This window comes from Anser anser (assembly GCF_964211835.1).
Source record: "Anser anser genome assembly, chromosome: 1".
Lineage (NCBI taxonomy): Eukaryota > Metazoa > Chordata > Aves > Anseriformes > Anatidae > Anser > Anser anser.
The window spans coordinates 186,863,475-186,873,052 of NC_139720.1; the positions used below are offsets into that span (position 1 = coordinate 186,863,475).

Sequence of the window (9,578 nt, forward strand, 5' to 3'; positions counted from 1 at the left end):
ATGTATTACCTCAAATATAACTGAGGAAAGAGCTTTGTACTATCTTACAGAGAAATTAGACAATTGGATGGGATATAGGTACCAGGAAATCCACAATTGCATTACGTGTGCTAAACAAATTACAGCAGTTTACTTAAAATCCCAGCCTATTGTTGGGGCCCCCAATAACTGCTATGTGAGTTGGTAGAGGTGAGGGAGTGGGTAAAAGTTACACAAGCAGGTAAGTCTCTAATTATCTAGCTCTATGTTTAGGCCTCTTCCATCAAAGCTTGATTTCTGTGAAATAAAATCTACTGGGCCAGTGAGGTGTCTGCTCCAATTTAATACAGCAATTCCAACACATCATGTCAATTTTTTGGTTCCTTGTCTTTTTATCACACACATCAGACCCACAGAATCCCCTTTTTCTTCTGAACCAGTGAACATGAAAAGGGAAAGATAAGCTGTAAAGGAAGGAATCAAAAGCATGATTTTGTTTAAAAATTGCTAGCAAGCCAACTTTTCTGTCTCTACCTGTGATAATGGCCTGCACCCAGGGGTGACTATACAGCAGAAAGAAATTATTAGGTAATTGGAAAGGCAGGTACTTACATTTGAACTGCAGGCAAAACCACTCTCTTGGGTGATTTAACACAGAGGTCTTCATACCACAAGGTCTCCTGCTTAGTTAAAGCTAAAAATGTCCATTTCACTAATAATTCATTTTCAAAACAGATAATTAAGCAGTAAGACATTCTGAGGCATTTATTAATGTTTAATAATGCATGGTACAACGCAGAAGAATTTTGGTGCTTATTTGTTCTTTGTAATCTTTCTAATTCTTCTGTCTGTCCTCAATCTGTATTTTTTTTTCCCAAAATGCCTTTAAAAGTGCAGACTTCAGTGCAGCATGTAAATCATTTAAACCCAAGATCATAATTAGGTTGTAAAGCATTGAGTATATGCATGTTTTATGAAAAGTACATCCTTGTGCTTCAGCAGTGAAAACCTAAGTCTTCTTTTTTTTTTTTTTTTCTAGAATAAAACCTAGCCCAGCAAGCTTTAATTAGATCTCTGTGGGAGAGTTCATTTGTTGAACTTGTGCCTCTACCTGATTTATTTACATGGGTGTGTATATACACTGAAAATGGGAGTTTCTGATTCCAGCACATGAATGAAACTCTTCTAAAAATATAGAAAGGAAATAAAAACACCAAGGATTTTGTTCTGTTTATCCATGCATAATCTTCTGAAAGCTGTGAAAGGAAACAGGCAGTGGTGCAAATTGTTAAACAGGAGATCATCCAAAAGCTCAAGTCAACAGGCATGGGAGAAGGGTGTATCAGTGGGGCTTTGGAAGATGGTTTTTATTTTTCAGGCAAAGCTGGGGTCCAGGTGAAGCCTCCGGTAATGTCATTTCCTGTATAAAACTCTCAGTATGTCACATTTCCCAGATGCATCTCTTTTCAGAATTCAAGTCATTAGGTGGTCATTTCTCATCTCTAGAAGACCTGAAGGTTGCAGATCAATACTGCAAGTGGGTGATTAGTTGACATCAAGCATCAGGGTTTGCAATTATCTAATCCAAAGGTGAGGGAAGCAATTGGAAGCAAGTGGCTGCAAGGACTAAAATAATTAGATCAGATAGTTCTTGTAATGTGAAGTATATATATTGCCAAGAAATGCTAAAAGCGAATGGAAAGAATTAAGTGCACACTTCCAAAAACGCAGACTAAGTTTCACAAGATCAGATTTGACTCTGATTGAAACTATTGACAAAAGAGAGAAGAGGAAAGCACTGGTTTTATAAGCCTGCATGGTAAACATTTTCATTCTGTCACCATCCAAATATAGTTGACACGGTAAATTAAATCCCTATGCCAGGCCTTTCAGGGTGCTTCACTTGTGGGTAGCTTTGGTAGCTGGGTGGTGTTGGCATGGATGATTGTGCCAGTTCTGCCAGGTGCTTTGATGCTGACAGCAGGTAAACCTGGAGAGAAAGCAAGGAACATATTTAAGTTCTCTGATGACTTCCAATGGAACAAAAAGAGCAGTTTGGAGACTGCATTACAAGTCATCTTGCAGGTTTCCTGCAGTAGGAAGACTGTGTGAAAGAAAGGAACTAAAGGGGCAAGTGTCAATGTCAAAGCAAAGCAGCTACCCAAACACCTGAAAATATTCCAAAAGAGCTATCATCTTTTAGAGGGGAAAGAGCAATTCTCACAATTAATGTTATTGATTCCCCATATGAACAGAGAGCTGCAGAGCACTGAGCCAAATTTGTAATAGCATAATGTTAATCTAAACCAGGAAGGACAAACTAACACAGAGCTGAGCTCCTTCCACTGAGGCACAGCACCGGTAGGGCTGTGAGCACTCCACTAGCAGCTGAAGAAGGGACACCAACCACCAATGCTTCTGCACGACGTGGTTCTCGAAGAGAGACCTCTGCAGGCTTCGGGCTGAGGGGGCATGATGTATCACAAGGCCAAGAGTTAGCAATATTCCAGCATAAATACATTCCTGGAGACCATCTGACTAATTCTGAGCTGATTCCTTACATTGGTAGTATCCACAGAGACCTGTGGATCACTACAAGATATGTAACCACAAGAGCTTTGTGGAGCTGGTAAGGAAAAACATGGTGGGTATCTGGGCACATAAATGAAAGATAGAAGTTGCCAGCATGGAGAGAAAGAGAATATTTAAAAAAAAAAAAGGGGGGGGGGGGCACACAGCATTAAAGTATATAGTCTTCTAAAAAATAAAAGCATGCTTAACAGAAATGTTAGGTCTGGACACCAAAATCATTCTAGTGTACGTGTGCAAACTGACAGGAACAGAAGAATTATCATCAAATAACAATGTCTAGTACAGTAAGTCTAGTAAAGTCTAGTAAAATGGTACAGGAGAACAGTAGGAAGTGAAATGAAATGAGATGAAAAGAAATGAAATGAACCTGAATCCAGAAAAGGCAACTGGAGATTTTCTGCAAACCAGAAAGGCACCATGCATCTGATTTTTTTCATTTTCTGCTAGAAATACTTTAATTTAGATAATCAGTTTGATTTTCACATCTATTAGTTCTTACAGAGGCCCCTGCTATTCAGTCTCAGACCTTTCATCACAAGGGCAAGCTACATTACAGATCAACCACACTTACACTAACATGCAGCAAAAATCTCTTTAAACATCATAATGGGGAAAAAAAAAGGCCTAAGAAATACAGTTATCTTCTGTGCCCATTGCTCTTTCAATATCACATACACACTGTAATAGCCACTGGGAGCTGTAGTAGCTTGTAGCAGGTTTTGATTTTCAGGTCTAAGACTTGCAGCTGTGTTTCCAGAGTTTATCGGCTTGCACAAACTGCAGCTGGCCATAGCTTTTCAGGCCTGCATATCTCTTCTGGACCCCAAGTGCTTTGCTGCCCCAAAATCATAGAATTGTAGAATCATTTACACTGGAAAAGGCCATTAAGATCAAGTCCAACCATCCACCTAACACTACAGGTTCATCACTAAACGGCGTCACTACACAGTGAGTCTTGTTTTTCCCCAGGACTACTTACCCAATTTGATAGGATGACAAAGCTTGTGACTTTTTTCAGTTTAATGATCTGTAGTTTTCTGGGAAGCTCCATCCTGTTATACAGTTTTAACATCTGGCCTGAAATATTAAAGAAAAATATGTTACAGTAAATGGGGACTTTTTACTTCTAGTATATGAAATGGTTCATTAAGCTGCTATTTAATGTCCTGTACTAGAAAACACAATAGAATCTCCCTGCTACAACCAGGCACAGTTTCATAGCTCAAAAGTTACATTTAAGGACTCTAGAAGGCTAACAGTGAGGGAAAAAAAAAAAAAAAAGGATCTCCATAAATCTGGATGGGATGAAAGGATGTAAATTCTGCATGTAGCTAAGGAGAGTTTTTAAATTCACAGTAGAAGAGTCTGTGTCCATGGATTTACAGGAATCACTCACCATCTTCGTCCTCTTGACGTGTCTGAGCTGCACTGCCTCTAATGCCTCATGGTCCATGAGTCCTGTATGCAAGATAAAATTACTTGTGAATAGGAACCACTTCAGCAGAGACTGTGAAAACATCCTGTTCAGAAGTGTCTTGGGAGGGTCTTCCATGGGGTAGGGTTTTATAAAGCGTGTATAATTTTTGAATAGGTTTAAATTTGCTATTCTGCTCATCCTTCCTCCATATTTCTCATCTTGTGATATATATATATACATATATCTTATATTTACCTGATGTGCTATAATGAGAATTGAGGAATTGAAGGATTTATGCCGCACAGAAATGAACTGCAGTGGATCTGCACATTGTGCTGCCACCCTGAACATGCTCTTGATGTGAAAGCTGAATCTTTTAAGCTTTCTCATCTTCCTTGTGACTGAAAGTTAAATAAGTTCATGGTGAAGATTTTTTAAATGCTTAACTGCAGTGATTTGAGTTTCAGCTAGAAGTATAATACACAGAACACAACAAACCTGCTGCAGTTGTGATGCTGCTGTTCAGTATAAGAAATCTAAATTGTTGGTGGATGCTCCTTGGTAGTTTTTGGCCTGTAAAATCTGCCTTATTTGTGTCATCTCAGTTAACATATAAATAACTTCGACAAGTCCTTTCCAGGTTCCTGGTGGGCTACTACTGTAAAATGAAATTAAAAACAATAATATCAATTGCAGTACCTTTGAGTGGGGTATAAATTCAGGCTGTCTCTAAAGTGCTTTGTGGAGTTACCTTGGATACAGAATCTGGCCCATTGTCTCTGGTGGAAAGTAACATCTTAATTGGAGGTTTTTAGTGGGTATAATTACTTCAAGATCTCCACTGACATTTCATTTGACATTTCTGCTATTTAGTAGAAGTAAGTCCTAGTTAGATCTCTGTGCCTCCCTCTGTGCAACTCTATGCTAAAGAAATATTCTGGCATAAACACCTTTCAGTGAGAAAATACCTTGTCAGCTGGTCTCATTCTGCACCTCATTACCAGCAGTAGGGGTGTGTGGGTTTTGCCTGCTCGTGGAGAGGAGCTGACAGCAGCTCAAATAAGCAACAAAAACAAATGAGCAAGCAGCAATCTGAAAATGAAGGTGAATTGGTTTTGTGTTGTATTCACTCACAGCTGCTTATTAGATCCTGAGACTTTCTTCATCCCGGTGGAGACAAAAGGCTGATTTGACAGCAGAGGCTCGGGCGCAATGTGGGAAGGCCGATAAGGGCTGTGAAAGCTCCGGTCCTGCACAGTCCCAGCCAGGGATGGATTCAAGGCTGCGGGGAGAGAGACCTAGGGGCAGAAGATGTCCTCACCAACCTCAGCTAGGAATTAAGGAAAAGATGCAGGGCTGCCAGTACTGTCGCTTTGGGCAGCAAGCTGCTATTTCAGAACACAGCAGAAATCAGCTGAAATGTTGTCCAGCAGCTCTGGCTCTGTGGCACCCATCGGTCCCAGGAGGGTCACAGCCGCACACGCTTGGGTCTGAGCTGCCCCATGGCACAGGTAACACAGCGCCGATCCAAGTATGGCCACCGACTGCTTGCAGACTTGGCAGTGCTGGTAGGCCTGGACTTGGCAATTTGCATTTGTTTATGCCTTTAGGGTCTGTATTAACTAACCCGGGTACTGGTAGTGCAGCTGAAGCCACGCCAATTTGGCACTGCCAAGGTACTGACCATGCCTCGCAGGCAGGTTTCCATCCTGTGCTGGTCTCCCTGCTGATGCCAGCAGAAAGTACTTTGGTGCCCCAGCACTGCTGTGAAGGCACCATGGTCATTGCCTCATAGCCAGGAATCAAGATGCAGAGCTCCCCCGGGCAGCAGTCTGCCATCGAGTCTGTTTACTGCCTCTAACAGATTCCAGTTATGCCTTTTAATTTTCATGCTGAATTAATTACCTGCCCATCCACACAGATGGCTTCAGAATAAAAATACAGTGCATGTCCTCATCTTTCATTTAAACTTCCTTTCATACCAGTGCAGTGGCTGGCAAGAACCCATATAACAAACCCTGACAGCTAAGACTCCGGTTAGAGAAGCTGAATTGGAAAAATTGATCCTGAAGCTGCCCTCCAAACTCTGCATCTCAAGGTTACAGCGAGCCCGCGTGTATGGAGCAGAGCAGAGGACATGAAACCCAGCTCCCTGGGGTGGTGCTCCTCTGTCACACTCATATACAGCCAGAAAGACGGATGAATAACCCACGCTGTACGACATTTGGATGTGTGATAAAACACTTTTTTCCTTAAGACATTTCACTTCACCCTTCATTTCATCAGCTTCTAGTTTCGTGATACAAAATGGCTCGCTTTTTTTGTTAACGCATCTGTGACATTTCATTAAAATATTGGCAATGGGAGGCCCTGAGTTTCTTACAAAAATAAATGCATTTTTATATAATCTACTGAGTGTCCTGGCTTTGCTGGTTTAGCCCTCACTACTGACCTTACTACGTGAAGGCTGTAAACTGCTTTCAGTGTAGAGCAGGCATTCTCTGGCTTTGGAGAAGGGCTGCCTTTTTGTGCAGAAATCACATGAGATCCATTCAGACATGTTCCCGTTCAATATTAATGGCACCCTCCCTCTCTGTAAGTTATAAAAAAATCAATTTGGTCACTTGAGAGATGGGAAATCATTTCTATTCACTCAAGTTATTTATGGATCTAAATCCCTCATGCCCTAATGGAAGAATATTCCTATCATTATTAGCATTATAGAGACACAGGCACTGAAAGAGAGTACTATGCACTTTATTCGTATCTTTCTTACAATGAAGGAACATGAGTGAACCCTTGATTTGAGTCTTTGTACCTACAAAGACAATGAGCTCTAGCAGGTGGAGAATGGGCTTCTCTTTAATCTCACAAATGACAACTCTCTATATTTTTTTAATGAGAAGAAATCTCATCTTTGCTTTCCGTCTAATTAATAATGTTTTCAATTCACCTCTGCTTGGACCATGTCCAGGAGTGACGACTTCTATTAATAGTTAATTCTTTATAAGGTTCTAATAATGCTGTCTTCACTGACAAAGAAAGTCTATTTCCTTTAAAACAAATTCTCTTCTGAACCATGCAGCAAACACTTGGAAGCATTTCTGCTGGTCTCTTATCTTATAAAAACATTTGCAATTTTGTCTCTTTTAATACAATCTCAGAAGCCACATAAGAAAACTTTGTTTGGGTTTAACATCTTCAGATTCCAAAGTATGCTGAGGAAGGACAGAGGCCCAAGTGTTTAAATATTAGATTCAGAGTTCAGGCATCAAATATGAAGTTTCAAAATAAAGAACTGAAAGATACACTGTCTTTGAGAGAGACAAACCAAGGGAAAGAGATAGTAGAAGATGTGTTTTTATATGACAAAAGAAATGAAATGATGAGTCAACGGGGCAGAGAGTTACAAGACGGTTGTTCCAGATGGAAAGAAGGCAGCTTTTGTCTTGACAGTTATGAGCTGGTTTGATGGAAAAGAAAAGAAGCTAGTGCAAAGTTAATAATCAACCCAGAGAGAGGAAGAGGGAAAAGACAAAAAGATGTGATATAACTTTACCCTCGTAATACTGAAAATTATTATAAGGTTTCTTTGAATGCATAGGATTCTGCACATGCATTGAGGACAGTCATAAAGGAAAGACTTGTAATAACACAGGGAATAGGAGATGGAAGGGAGGGTAATGACTCAGCACAGAAAGAGTTTAGATAGCTGTGTAGAAAAGAAGAAGGCATCACCCACAGCAGGAGAATGTCACAGACAGCAATGCTTCGCTCATGTTGCACACCCACCATGAAGTTGCAGACGTAGAGTATCCCAGGTCGGCTTCCCACAGGAAACAAGAGCAACGACTTGATGCCTGGGTTGCTGCATGCGTACCTAACTTGGAGCAATACTGACCTTTTCAAGGCAGTGCTCAGTCCTCAGAGCACTGTGCCTCTGCAAAAAAACTCTCTCAAGAATTCGTGGTGCTTAGGAAGAATTTTCCTCCTTCCTTGTCAAGAGGAAAAGCTGTGGCTGCTAACCACACACAGCTCCCCAAGAGCAATCCACATCAGAAAACAACACAAGCCATAGGGGCTTTTCCCAGACTAAAGACTTATATGACAAATGTCTAGACAGCACAAACCAGTTCTATCTGCTGCCTCGGATCACAGGACTTGCCTCTTAATTCCTTTCTGGTTCCCTTGTGGCTTGAGTTCAAAGGTTTCCTGAGCTTTGCAAAGGCAAAGACAGCGAGAGCAAGCCAGGATGCGTACCTTTTCGGTACAGACTATTCTCTCTGCTATCACACATTCACACGGGAAAGTGAAAATTAGTCCAAGAATCAATGTTTGATTAACTCTGCCAGGCAGACAAGCTCGGCATCAAATAAGAAACTCAGCATAATAGATTTTTTTTTCTCCCAGAAAATGACCGACTGCAACAGCTCATTTTCCAGAGTGCTACAGAAGAAAATGTACTCTCATGTTTCAGTTCATTTCACCCATACTTCAAAATGCAATGAATTTGAAATTATATGAATGCAACCTCATTTTAGTTGTACATCAGAAAGGGCATAAGTTGAAAAGTACTTTTGTGCTTCACACGACTTGAATTTTTCGAATTGTTACTTTTCCTCCCTTGAGGCAAAAGAATCAATCCTAACACCGAGGACCAAAAAAACCTGCTACACGACACATCTGCCTCATATTCATTAGCTCTGTGTCTGACCCCATCTGGGTTGGAGCAATATACCCATATTATCAAGATAAAATTGGAATTTTTGTACTTCGTATAACTATTACAGCCGTCTTTAGAGCCTTTAAAGTGTGTTTTACTGAGATTCATTAATAAAGAAATGCATTTGTTTTACTTGTCCTTGGACCTGTTTTTTTTCTGAAGATCAAAAGATCATATTTTATGTCTTTGAAGACATAAGATGGTTGATAGCATTTAACATGTCTAAATAGTATGATTCACATAATACCAGAACTAGCTCAGAGTGAAAGTTGTGTAATATAAAGAGGCATATCAAATAGCATCTCTGGCTTGTCAATGAAGCAATTACACCAGAGGGCCGATGAGCTGCAGAACTAATGCAGGTTGTTTTCCCCTGAATATCTGTCTTTGGGTTGATTAATGCTGATGACTAAAAAAGTGTCAGCAGTCACACATAAACCTTTTCAAGAACGGCAGCAGAGACGTTTCCTTATGTGTGCCCTCGCTCTTCCTCACCTCCTCTTGCATACTCTCGGTCTCTGCATATTGTTTAGGTGAACATTGCAGCTTTTCTCACCATCAGGGCACATACACTTTCTCCCCTCAAAGCAGCTATCTATTTTAACAAAACCCACTGGAGCGTACTATAGAGCTGAGGTGGCTTTCTTCAGGTATGTTGGTTGGACTTGGCCAACCACAGGGTGCCAGCCCACATATAAACCGCATGTAATCTAATTTCTGTGGGAAATCAGAGATGATACTGAGAAGCCAGCGGGGAAACTCTTGCAAGGAAACCCAAGGATAGTCCATTTGTTGATTTGTGGATACAGACAAGAGGGGATGGCATTTACCCTACAATGTCCCAGGCTAAGGTTGAACACAATATTG

At 40.7% G+C, this 9,578-nt stretch overlaps 1 long non-coding RNA gene across 3 annotated transcripts; it reads right to left on the reverse strand.

Moving 5' to 3' along the window:
* Positions 1-304: 304 nt before the first annotated feature.
* LOC310896410 lies at positions 305-8,566 on the reverse strand. 3 transcript variants are annotated; one of them, XR_014581455.1, is made up of 5 exons: positions 7,781-8,566; positions 5,123-5,286; positions 3,968-4,029; positions 3,551-3,648; positions 305-1,969 (listed from the first exon to the last, which is right to left on the reverse strand). It is a non-coding gene; the product is annotated as an uncharacterized lncRNA (long non-coding RNA). The 3 variants fall into 3 exon arrangements; XR_014581456.1 differs by having other exon boundaries at positions 5,123-5,270; positions 7,781-8,564; XR_014581457.1 differs by lacking the exon at positions 5,123-5,286 and having other exon boundaries at positions 7,781-8,555.
* Between the last annotated feature and the right edge of the window lie 1,012 nt (positions 8,567-9,578).